The 11,852-nt window shown below is 36.2% G+C and overlaps 1 pseudogene; it reads right to left on the reverse strand.

The window, feature by feature from the left end:
• Nucleotides 1-3,230: 3,230 nt before the first annotated feature.
• Nucleotides 3,231-6,731, reverse strand: LOC146946101 (disease resistance protein Roq1-like; annotated as a pseudogene).
• Between the last annotated feature and the right edge of the window lie 5,121 nt (nt 6,732-11,852).

The following is an 11,852-nucleotide window of genomic DNA, read 5'->3' on the forward strand; positions in this document are numbered from 1 at the left end:
TGATTTGATTTAATTTATTTTATTATGTCTATTATAAATTACTAGCAAAAAGACATGTACTCACGTGTCCGTCTTTCCGCTCTTTTTATCGAGTTAATGTTTAAAAATTATGAACGGTATTTTTTATGAAATTTTGATTTTGATTAAAAGTATAAATATAAATGTTTGTTACTTTCAAAATATAACAAACTAAACCAATCATTTTTAATAATTTGAGAGAGTGATGGAGAGAAAGAGGTAGAGAGAGTGAAAGGCGGTGGTCCTAGGAGAATGGGGCAACCGCGTCGGAAGTCATTTTCAACGGCAGACAGGGTGCCAGAAATTTGGGGAGTGTGAAAGAGGGAAGCGTAAGGATGGGGTGATCGAGGACAGCACAGACAACGGGGTTCTTCGTGGAAAGGAGGTGCAGGGGATTGGTAGTTTCAGCAGTCTTGGGTTAGGGATTCTTTAAGGTACAAAAAAAAGGTAGAGGTTAGTGGTTTTCGATCGGCTGAAGGATCTGGCAAGGCAGGGAACAACCACTGTTACGGGGAACAAACAGGTGCAGCTGCGGCATGGAATTGATAACCGCGCCGCACCCAATTCTGATGTGCAGGCCAGCAATGCAAAACTCCAAGGCGTTGCGTGTTGCTGCTACAGGAAAGTCGAAGTTACGGTTACATTCATTAACAGGCAGTGAAGTGAATACGACTCCTAAATTGTGACGGTTTAAAGCAAGCACCTAGAGCCTGAAATCTGAAGATTGATAGCTTTCTAAGTCGGATAGGTTTTGAAAAATGCATCAGTGGTAGTGGTATTGTATGTGAAAAGCTCAGCAGAGAAAGGTAACTTGCTTGTCTGTCTGTATGTAGATGACCTCTTGGTTACAGGAAGAAATGAGGCACTCATAACTAGTTTCAAGTCATTTATTCTTAGAGAGTTTGAGATGACCGATTTAAGTGAACTATCCTATTTCTTGAGGATAAAGTTCAAAAGAACAAAAGAAGGAATTATAATGCATCAAAGCAAGTATGCTTCTTATGTGTTAAGGAAATTCAACATGGAGTGTAACTTAGCAAAATTTCCAAGTGAAACTGGTATAACACTTGAGAAAGATTGAAGATGAAGTAGATATTACAATGTATTGGGGCATAGTGGGATCACTTAGGTATCTCTGTAACACAAGACCTGACTTAGCATTCTTAGTTGGAATGATAAGCAGATAAATGCAAAATCCTAAGGTTTCTCATCTTCTAGCTGCAAAGAAGATAATGACATATGTGAAGGGAACACTAAACTGGGGCATACTACTTCCAACTCAGAAGGATGATTTAGTTGCTAAGTTGATTGGATACTCTGATGCAAATTGTTGTGGTGATAAAGATGATAGGAAGAGTACTGCAGGATATTGTTTCTTCTTAGGCAAGGCACCAATCTTTTGGTGTTGTTCCAAGAAAGAATCAGTGGTTGCTCTATCATCTCGTGAGTCTGAACACATTGTTTTTGCAATGAGTGCTTGTCAAGCTGCTTTGCTAGATGCATTGATGAATGAGCTAACCATCAAAGAAGAAGGAAAGGAAGAAGCAATAACATCGAAGGTTGATAACCAATCTGCAATAAATTTGGTAAAGCACCTTGTATCACATGGAAGAAGTAAACACATAGAAGCAAGGTTTCACTTCCTTAGGGAACAAGTTATTAAAGGAAAGCTGATTCTGGAGCACTGCAAGACTGAGATGCAGATTGCAGATGCAATGACTAAGCCATTGAAGATAGAGACATTTGAGAGGCTTAGAAGAATGATGGGCATGGTGGATTCAGCAAACATGAATTAAGGAAGAGTGTTGGAATGTGTTAATTCATGTTTAGACTATATACCCGTTGGGGTATATAATATACATGTAGAGGTATTACTTTGTTAGAAGTTAGCTTTAAGATTGTTAGCTTGCAAATAAAACAGTTAGTGTTTGTTATATGCATTGCTTGTGTGTTAAGCAATCTATTGTAACAATACCATGCCTATAAATAGCTTCTATGTTGTATGCATTTTGTAACTGAAATTGAGAAAAACAATAATACTCCTCTTATTATTCTCAAACCTTTAATCTCTTAATCTCAATCTCTTCTTCTTCTTCTTCTTCTTCTTCTTCTTCTTCTTCTTCTTCTTCTTCTTCTTCTTCTTCTTCTTCTTCTTCTCTCTCTCTCTCTCTCTCTCTCTCTCTCTCTCTCTCTCTCTCTCTCTCTCTCTCTCTCTCTCTCTCTCTCTCTTCATTCTTTCAAAATCAACACAATACCATACTTTGTTCCAACATGAACCCCGGCCCCTGCATATATGCAATATTCCTGCCAACCGAGTTCCACCATTCTTTAATTAATTGTAACTTGAAAATGTGGGGGTTGGAACAAATGGGCGAGATAAGAAGAAAGAAAAACTATAAAAGATATGAACAAAGAAGATGAACTGGTAAAGAAGATGAAGGGTTAAGAAAGAGAAGGAGAAGGGACTTGTTATTTTTTCTTCCGAAGAGATTAGGTTCAATTAATTATAATCTTTTACTATTCCCCTAAAACCGAGAACACGTGCAAACCTCTTTTACAGGCTGTCTCTTGCTATTCACAATAAAAAATTTACAACGCTGATATTTATGTGTTCTCTTTTTTTTATGTATATTTTATTTATTTATTTATTTATGTGTTCTCTAATTTTTAACAATGGTATCAATATTTTTTTTATCATATTCTTTTATTTTTAAACTAAATAATATTTTAATATATATGATTATTATATTTGAACGTACCGAATAGCGTACCGGCTATGTATACCCCCTACGTACCGAATTCTTTGAAAGTTGCGTACCGCGTACCCGAATTCGTACCACGTACCGGAACGAACCACGAACCGTGTGACTATGTTTTGATAGGTGTGTGGAAGTCTCGTTATTGGATATCATTAATAAGAAATAACTATAATAGCATTTATTGTTTGCAAAAATTGAAAAGCTCAAAGAACAGCGAAAAGAGAAAATGCCTGGACACAAAACAGTACTAAGTAATTGTGAGAAAAGAAAACAAGACAGAAAGTTACATCCAGAATTCATTGGTGAATCACCTAAGAATTCATTGAAAGACACTTGTTGAAAATTATAATTTACTCGGACAGTTTTGAATATTGAATGAAAGTGCATCCGAACATAATTGCTACAACATGATTTATTTAACCATGAATGATTCTGGTCGCAGTTACGGTTATGTTATGCCTCATATTCAATTGCCAAAGACTTGCGCTCTGGAACTAAGGAATTTCTATGATTCATCATTGTTAAGTTTAACTCTTGTAGATCCTCTTTATATAACCAACGATACCCGCAACTCATCACCTCTATAGCCAAATCTTTAGAGCAATAGACTTTAGAGAGTTTTATCTAGAAGATCCAAGAACGAATCCAGGGGTAAATAGGTTAACCACATGTGATTTGATTTGACCGTAACAAGACTTCCGTTGATAATTACTGGAATTATGTCATAGTTGTTTTCCCTCCATTTGTGACTATTACCACCACCGTAGCCGCAATCTTGGCCTGGAGTGGAAGGCATACGCTGGAGATGTACTTGTCTCTGTTTGATGACGAGGCTCCATAGAAAATAATACAAAATATACACAGCCAATGATATTATTGTTAATGTCATGCATGATGGTAGATGAGTCTATTCTTATTGAATCGCCCTTGCTCTGATTTTTGACCCAAATTGGTATTTCACTTCCTGGAGTAACAATATCAATCGCATGAAAGGGGGTAGATGAGGATTGTCGGTTTGTAAAAATGAATTGTAACATCCATGCAAATGTCATGTAACTGCAACTCTCACCCAATTTAGGACTGTTGAAAATGAGCAATCCTATTATCATGTACTTACGATGATTGGTCATTTGAAGATCATGCCCAACAACAGTAGGAAAAGGAAGTATAGGCAAAGATTTCAACAACTTGCAATGCTCTAATAAACAAGTTTGGAAAGCTCCCCTAGGCCAAGTACTGTCACAAAATTATTTCCCCCTAAATTTAATCTTTCTAACAAATGTAGACATCCAATCGCATCAGGGATTTGACATAGACCGCAAAAGCTAATATCAAGTTCACGCAAACTATGCCAGAAAGGAAACAAATCTATGTGTGTTGTTGAAGTGGGGAATGAGAAATGATGAGGTAACAAGATCCATTTCATGATGGAGGACGTTGTTGATTCGGAATCTGATGTACTTGTATTCAAATGCCTTGGATTGTAAAACATTTTTAGACCATCAAGACAACCAAGATCAAATATGTTGCTGATTGAGCTTGTTATTTTTTTGCATTCTTCCAAATTCAAGTAAACAAGCTTTGTTAGAAGCCTAATAGATGGATCCAAATGTGCAAGTTTTATACATCCTTTCAGATTTAACTGCTCAAGATTCGGAAATGCTCCCTTTACTAAATTGTGGGAGTGGCGTAGATCTATTTTTCTCAAATTGGGCAGATATTGTGACATTAAAAACATACAAAAATAAATGAATTGTTTCTAATTTGTTTATATTTCTAAGAGAGAGAAAAATTAATAATAAGAGAATTTATAGTACCTTCTTGCCTTTCCAAAGTTCTTTTAAGTTGCTTCTCTTCAAGATCAACTCAACAAGTTGATTAGGCTGAAAATTTGATGGCAAATACCTGCAAGGACAATCCTCCCATTCAACATATCTTAATTCGTTAGAAAGACAACTGAAGCTTCCTGCGACAGTCCAATACTTGATGATGAGCAATCTAAGATGTCTCATTTTTGACAAGCATTCGACCATGATTGTAACCCACTCTCCTTCAGGATATTTTATGCCGTCACGATGATCTAAATATATGGCTCCAACATGTTCTTCCTAAAACATTGCAAAAAAATAAATAAAAAATAAATAACTTCCAATATGTATAGTTTTAATAAAAGTGAAAATAAGTTTTTTTTTTTAATTTCCAAACAACTAGTTTACCATTTTCTCCAACACAACATTGTTGACTTCTCTTGTGTTACACAACTTGCTCCACTTTCTTGGCTCATTGCTGGAATTTTCTTGATCAATATTTCTCCCTAACTCTTCCAACAAACGATGCATTCGAATATTTCCATCTTCATCAATTGTTATCAGTGATTTTTCAAAGAGAACTCTTAATCCAATATGAGCATGAAACCCACAACAATTTAAAACATTTTCAACATATTTCTCCAAGTGAAAATTGAAAAAAAATGCAATATGAAGAAATATTTCTTTTTCCTTCTTGTTTAGCCCATCAAAACTTAATCTCAACACATCCATAACATTTTGGTTTTTACTTTCTCTTAATCTAGTCAATGCACTTCTCCATTCAGATATATCCCGACCAAACAAAAATGAACCCAATATTTTAATTGCTAGTGGTAGTCCATCTGCATAATGCAGATATGATCGAGTTTGAATGCTTTATGACACAATAATCGAAGAGCGTTAGTATAATCCAAGAGAGGGACTTTGTAAACTTCATCCACTCCATACTCTTTCAATATATGCTCATCTCTAGAAATGATAATGATTCTACCACCCACATCTAACTGATCACGACGCACATCTATTTTTTCCATTTGTTCAAGTTTGTCAACATTATCAAATATGAAAAAGACCCTTGGACGACATAGCCTGCGTCGTATCAAGTTAGATGCATTGTATACATTGCATATCTGATGGTGTTCTTCATTGAGAGTTTGACGTAAAATTTGATTTTGAACACCGAGTGGCCCATCATGTAATCTAAACATTTTGCTTACATCATCAATATAACAGCATGCACCAAATTGATGAGCAATTCTTTCATATAGAACCATACCAAAGGGTTGTCTTCCCTATCCCACCCATCCCACAAATTCCTACAGCACGAACCTCTTCAATAGAGTCCAAAAGTAAAAGCTTTTCTAACTCTTGTATAGGAGAATCTATACCAACTAAATCTTTTGAAACACATGAAGATTCACAATCCAAACTATTTATTATCCTTTGAACAATCTTTTTAATCTCGGTAGATTGTGGCCTGAAAGATTAATGACCAATGAAACAAATCATTACACAAGGAGAAAAAAAAACAAAAAGCACTCACACTAAACAAAATAACTGAGGGTTTTCTTCTTCCCGAAGGCTATAGTAGAAAAAGAAAAAATGAATTCAAACATATATCACAGAGAATGAAGATTATTTACTTATCACGTAGATCCCAACCAGAGAGATCAACGACTTGTGTAAGAGCTTTCCTCCATCTTAGCACCATATGAGAGTCTTGTTGGAATCTTTGCTCATGTTCATCAAATGCTTCACCATAAATCCCACTTTGCTTTCGCACCAGAGAAGGATCAACATCATAGAAAATAGGCTGAACAAACTTTTTAGATACCTTGACGCATTCAAGGATTTTATCTAATTCTTGCAAGCACCAAGTTGACGAAGCATAGTTCTTTGAAAGGACAACAACAAAAATATGAGAATCTTCGATTGCACGAAGGAGCTCAGGTCCTATAGATTCACCTTTTGGGAGATTAGTGTCATCTCTAAATACAAAAATGCTTTCTTTGTGGAGGGTATCAAAAAGATAATCGGTGAAATTGTTGCGAGTGTTTTCACCTCTAAAGGTGATAAACACGTCATATTTCTTCCTTTTTGGCAATGTCACCATTGCTAAAGACTAGGAGTTGCTGCTGCTAGCCATGGGAGAAAGCTATCTAGATTTTGAGAGGAGTGGATTGGACAGTGAATCTCAATTTTTATTTTTATTTTGGTGGAGACTAAATCTTATTAACTGGAACGGAATTCAATTAATTATATAAAGGAGAGCATATGGGAAACTTCCGGGGTTGAAATTTCAACGAGTTGTAAATGTAAAGCAATTCATGTGTTGCTTCTCGACGAGTTCCCGGTGGGCCAAAATGCTATTGAGTAATTTTATTTATTTTTAAGGGGGAAAAGCTAAAGAGTGTCATTGGGGCATTGGTTAAGACGATAAAAATAGAAATATTGTATTGAGAAATGGTGAAAAGTGGAGAATTTAACTTTTTAAAAGTCAAAACATTGTTGAATTCAATGTAAATATACTACTTTTGGTTTCCTTTTGCCCTTGATTCCTTCAGGAGCATCAGGAACATTTTCATCCTGAATGTTGGCATTTGATTCTCTGGCATGTGCAACTATATATCCAGCCAAGACTTCAGGATTATTCTCCTTTGAGATGGAAGGAAAATCCATTATTAGTTCTGATTCAGCCGTGGATTTTTCCAGACCCTTCTTGTCGAGAGAAACTTCCTTGATAATATTCATATAAAATAGAGTCCTGCTATTGATAATCTTCTCAGAAGTGGTAATCTTGAAGCAACTGTCAGTAGCAGGCTTGAATCTCCTCAAAATCTCCAGCAATTTGCCTTGATAGAAGATTTCAGACAGCAGCCTCCCACATGGTACTTGCTTTCTTTTTTTGTTGATTCCATCTTTGATAACCCAGCACAGATGATGTATGAGGTATCTTGGAAGATTTATCTTCTGGAAAGCAGCCAAGAAATATAGTACCAGCTTGTGGTCCAGATTCGGTTGGTCAGACCCTCCTCCTTTCTGAAAGAAGCAGTCAGTGATAAACTTCAGGAGCATCCTGTGATTATCCTCCATGTCCACAAACTTAGCATATGGGTTTCCTTTCAGCAGCAAGTTAGTGAAGCTTTCCAACATGACATCCTTCTTGTTGACGTTCCACTGAAATCTGCCTTCAGAATCCACTCTGCATGCTCTGGCAATCACTTCTTCTGTGATGGTTATAGGAATACCCATCACTGCTGAACGGTTCAAGACCCATTATTTCTCTAGTCTTCCCTTTCAGACTTGAATCTCTTGACACAGCTTGTCTTTCTTCCAACCTTGCAGCTTCCAGATCGTAGACTTCAGCCCTCAACCAGAAATCTTTGACCATATTTTCATATGTTGGTCCATTCAACATACGAAAGTAACTAAACAACTTCTGAGCATTTACCCAAGCCTTCATGTCCACTTTGTATTTCTTAAGAGAGGCGAAATCCATTGGTGATTCCTTTTAAACGACCAAGGATTCAAACAGAATGGACATGGTTTTTGACTTGATTACGTAACCAAATTCTGTGTTGAGTTGCATACTAGATCAACTTGTTGAAGTTGCCATTGAAGAAGATTGAAGGTTTAGGGTTCTACGGTTTTGAGAGAAAGATTGTGCTTACTTCGCAAAGAAGGTTAAAAGAAGAAAGTGTTTGTTGTGAAGTGAGTAGTGTGTGAATTGACTAGGTGTTTTGAGTAAAAACGTTTCACCTGCAAAGGGAACAAGCAAACATAGCATTAATGACTTTGGGGGGTACGAGATAGTACTTTCAAAGCATAAACGCATCATCGCCCTTTTTAGTTATACACTAATACAAATAAGCCATGTCAGAAGTTTCCAGAGTAACTGCCAAGTTAGTGGGCCAGGAGTTACTAAAAAGTAACTTCCAGCGTTTCCACTAACTCTGATATTCAGAAGCACAAAACCCAGCTTCTGGACTTCAGATGCTGACGTCATCATCAGAAGCACATTTTCCTCAGAACCTCAATAAAGAGCTTCTGATGAACCATGGCTTCTGAACTGACTTCAGAACCTAAAATCCTATTCAGGAGCAAGCAAGCTTTTAATCAGACACAAAGTGCATGTTCAAATTTTTCTTTATAAAATCAAATCTTTCAACAGTTAAAGGCTTGGTAAATATATCAGCCCATTGATTCTCAGTATCAATGAATTGTATATCTAAAATTCCTTTTTGAACATAGTCTCTGATAAAATGGTGTTTGATTTCAATATGCTTAGCTCTTGAATGCAAAATTGGATTTTTAGACAAACAAATAGCAGCAGTATTATCACAATAAATGGGAATATTGTAAGCAATAATCTGATAATCTTCCAACTGATGTTTCATCCAAAGTAGTTGTGTACAACAACTTGCAGCTGAAATGTATTCTGCTTCTGCTGTAGACATAGCAATAGTTGTTTATCTTTTGCTAGCCCAGGTTATAAGATTATCACCCAGAAATTGACAATTGCCACTGGTTGACTTTCTTTCAATCCTATCACCATCATAGTCAGCATCACAGAATCCAATTAGCTTATAATCTAAGGATTTCCTATAAAGGAGTCCAAGATTAGTTGTTCCTTTCAAATACCTGAAGATTCTCTTAACAGCAGTTAAATGAGATTCTCTATGATCTGATTGGAATCTTAAACACAAGCATACACTGAATTAAATATCTGGCCTAGATGCAGTTAGGTATAACAGGGAACCAATCATACCTCTGTACAGCTTCTGATCTACCTTTGCTCATTCTTCTTCTTTGCTCAAGGTGCATGTAGGATGCATTGGAGTGTTCATCACTTTATAATCTTCAAGCTTGAACTTCTTCAGAAGCTCCTTTGTATACTTTGTTTGATGATCATAAACTCCATCTTTGCATTGATTAATTTGAATGCCAAGGAAGAACTTCAGCTCTCCAATCATGCTCATTTCAAATTCATCCTGCATTAACTTAGAAAATTCCTTGCAAAGAGATGCATTAGTATAACCAAATATTATATCATCAACATATATTTGCACAACAAGAATATCTTTCCCAAGGGTCCTTCTAAAGAGTGTTGTGTCAACCTGACCTCTTTTAAAATCATTTTTGATTAAGAAATTACTTAGTTTATCATACCAAGCTCTTGGAGCTTGTTTCAAGCCATATAGTGATTTCTTCAGTTTATAAACATGATCAGGATGCTTAAGATCCTCAAAACCAGGAGGTTGTTTGACATACACTTCTTCTTCTATGACACCATTAAGAAATGCACTCTTGACATCCATTTGATATAACATTATGCCATGATTAACTGCATAGGAAAGAAGTAACCTGATTGCTTCCAATCTTGCAACTGGAGCAAATGTTTCAGTATAATCAATGCCTTCTTGTTGACTGTAACCCTGTGCAACAAGTCTTGCTTTGTTTCTAGTTACTTCTCCTTGCTCATTCAACTTGTTTCTGAATACCCATTTTGTTCCAATAATGTTCTTCTGAGAAGGTTTGGGTACCAGATCCCACACATCATTTCTTTGAAATTGATTCAACTCTTCTTGCATAACTAAGATCTATCCATCATCTGAAAGTGCTTCATCAACTGTTGTAGGTTCAATCATTGATATCAGTCCAATCATTGAATTTTTTTTCTGAAGTAAGATCTTGTTCTTGGAGGACTTTCTTTGTTTCCAATGATTTGATCCTCAGGATGTGAAGACTTGTATTTGAAAGTGTTTCTGGAGGGATCTGCTTGATGTGAGCCATTTTGTGCTTCATCAGAAGCAACTTCTTCTTGAGCTTCTGATGTGGGTTCAGCTTTTGGACTATCTTCAGGTTTAGTTATCTGATCAGGTTCTGGAGTATCTTCAGGAACCTGTATCTCTGCAAAACTTTCATCTTGCTCTGGAGTTTTACTTCCAGGCTCTTTGTCATCAAATTTAACGTGCATTGATTCTTCAACACATAGTGTTTCTGAATTATACACTATGTATGCCTTTGACCTTTCAGAATAACCTAGGAAGATTCCTCTTTGGGCCTTGGCATCAAATTTTTTTAGGTAGAGCTTGTTATTCAGAATGTAACATGTACATCCAAATTGATGAAAGTAAGAGATATTGGGTGTTCTTCCTTTAAAGAGTTCATATGCTGTTTTCTCTAAGATAGGTCTGATATAGATCCTATTCTGGACATAACATGTTGTATTCACTGCTTCTGCCCAAAAATGTTTTGCTAAATTGTTTTCATGGATCATGGTTCTGGCCATTTCTTGTAAAGTTCTATTCTTTCTTTCTACAACCCCATTTTGTTGTGGAGTTCTAGGAGAAAAGAATTCATGGACAATTCCATGTTTTTCACAAAAAGCTTCAAATGGCTCATTTTCAAACTCTCCACCATGATCAATTTTGATTTTCAAAATCTTTGTTTCTTTTTCAGATTGTATTTGATTGCAGAAGTTACTGAATACATCATATGCATGATCTTTACTTCTCAGGAATTTCACCCAAGTCCATCTGCTATAATCATCAACAATGACTAATCCATATTTACTTCCATATAAGGATGCAGTGCTAACTGATCCAAACAAATCAATATGGAGTAATTATAAGGGTCTGGAGGTAGAGACAATGTCTTTTGTTTTAATAGATGATTTCACAATTTTCCCTCTTTCGCATGCACCACAGAGTGTATCTGAATGATAATCAATGTCAGGAAGGCCTTTGACAAGTTGCAACTTACTAAGCTTAGAGATTAATCTCCAGTTAGCATGTCCCAACCTTTTGTGCCACATCCATTTCTTATCATCCACTGACAGAAGGCAAATCACCTTCTGATCCACCAGTTCAGAAAAATTGATTTTATAAACATTCCCTACTCTCTTTCCCTTGAATATTATGGATTTGTCATCCTTGTTGATTATTGTGCAATTGGCTTTTTCAAACAAAACATCATAACCATTGTCACAGAATTGACTAATGCTCAATAGGTTATGCTCAAGCCCATCTACCAACCACGCATTATTAATTGAGGTAAAGGAATTACCTATAGTTCATGTACCAATGATCTTGCCAGACTGGTTGCCTCCAAACTTCACATTTCCTCCTTCCTCCATTGTTAGGTTGAGGAACATGGACTTCTCTCCTGTCATGTGTCTTGAGCAACCGCTGTCTAGGTACCATGATTTCTGCTTTGGCATTGCTCTTAGACATATCTGCATTTTTCACAAGTTTAGATTTAGCTA

Source organism: Medicago sativa, chromosome 2 (assembly GCF_051527215.1).
Source record: "Medicago sativa cultivar Bolivia chromosome 2, Bolivia_mono, whole genome shotgun sequence".
Classification (NCBI taxonomy): Eukaryota; Viridiplantae; Streptophyta; class Magnoliopsida; order Fabales; family Fabaceae; genus Medicago; species Medicago sativa.